Source organism: Mandrillus leucophaeus, unplaced genomic scaffold (assembly GCF_000951045.1).
Source record: "Mandrillus leucophaeus isolate KB7577 unplaced genomic scaffold, Mleu.le_1.0 Scaffold1249, whole genome shotgun sequence".
NCBI lineage: Eukaryota > Metazoa > Chordata > Mammalia > Primates > Cercopithecidae > Mandrillus > Mandrillus leucophaeus.
This window is the reverse complement of record NW_012100865.1, coordinates 40,536-41,992: the sequence shown is the minus strand read 5'-3', so window position 1 is coordinate 41,992 and position 1,457 is coordinate 40,536. Positions and strand designations below refer to the sequence as shown.

The 1,457-nt window shown below is 52.3% G+C and overlaps 1 pseudogene; it reads left to right on the top strand.

Moving 5' to 3' along the window:
• The window catches only part of LOC105533369, a 10,987-nt pseudogene that overhangs the window by 2,435 nt on the left and 7,095 nt on the right, over positions 1-1,457 (top strand).

The window sequence follows — 1,457 nt, the reverse complement described above, 5'->3', positions numbered from 1 at the left end:
ATCGATTACAAGGAGACTCTCATCACCCTCGGGTATGGCGACAGCGCCAAGCAAACCTACAATGCCATCAACAAGGACCCTAATGCCCAACTGATTAGAGAGCTGCAGGAGGAGGTGGCCCTGCTGCGGGAACTACTCATGGCTCAGGGAATGTCAGCCTCTGCTCTGGAAGACCTGAACGTGGAAGAAGGAAGTGTCAGAGGTGCCTTGCCAGCTGTATCGTCTGCTCCTTGCTCCAGTTTCACTCTTATCCCTAACTCCACATAATGGGGAACTGGAGCCATGATTCTCCCCCAACGCAGAGCCCCAGATTGGGCCTGAGGAAGCCATGGAGAGGCTGCAGAAGACAGAGAAGATTATAGCTGAGCTGAATGGGATGTGGGAGAAGCCGTGCAAGGCAGAAGCCCTGAGGACGGGGAGAGAAGTGTTGCTGGCATCACAAGCCAGAGGGGTGACTCCTGAAGGGACTAGTTACCTAGAATACAAACACTCACAAAACAGTGAGGGAAAGAAATCAACTAGAAAATGGGCAAAAATGTGAGCAGACATTTTCACTGAACTGGACATGAAGATGCACTCCACTAGTCCTGTGGAGTGGGGACTTGTGGTGTCCCTTCTGGGCGCACCCATGGCCACTCATGGACCAATCAGCATGCACTTCCTCCCCTCAGAGGTCTATAAAAGCCCTGGGATCAGCCAGAGAAGGGCAGAAGACGTCCAGACAACGAAGAGGGCAGAAGTCATTTGACCATCACCTGCAGAGAGGAGTATTCTCTCTGCTGACAGGTGGAGCTGATGAGATGACTGGCTACAGAGAAGACCTGTCATCTCTGCTGAGAGCTGCAGAGGTGACCTGAGCAACAGCAGAGAGGACCTACCCTCTCTGCTGATTGGTGCAGAGTCGAACTGCTGGCACAGAGAAACCATTCTCCAGGGCCGCCTCCCCACCACTGAGAGCTGTGAAGAAGGTCCTCTCCTACCGAGGAGCTGCGGAGAGGACCTGCCAGCAGCGAGGAGCCACTTTCCAGGGCAGCCTCTGCAGACCTTACCGTCTCCTGCTGAAGCGCTGGGTAGAGGACTTACCCTCTCTGGCTGAAGAACTGCAGGGAGGACCTGCAGGCAACGAGGACCCACTCTCGTCAGGGCCTCTCCTTTGCTGAGAACTGAACACTTAATGGATGACCTGACTACAGAGAGGAGCTACGGTCTCCTGAGTGCTGTTCTAACATTTAATCAAGCTCATCTTCATCTCATTCACCTTTATTGTCTGAATATCTCATTTGTACCTCATTCTTCCTGGACACAGGCCAAGAAAAGAACTTGGTGTGGGGCCACAGAGGTTTCTGGCTCAGCCAGAAAATGGACCCCTGAAGTCCCATAAGAGTCTCAATTTGCATTTCCTTAGTGGTTAGTGATGCTGAGCATTTTTCTCATGTTAGTTGCCATCTTCATATCCA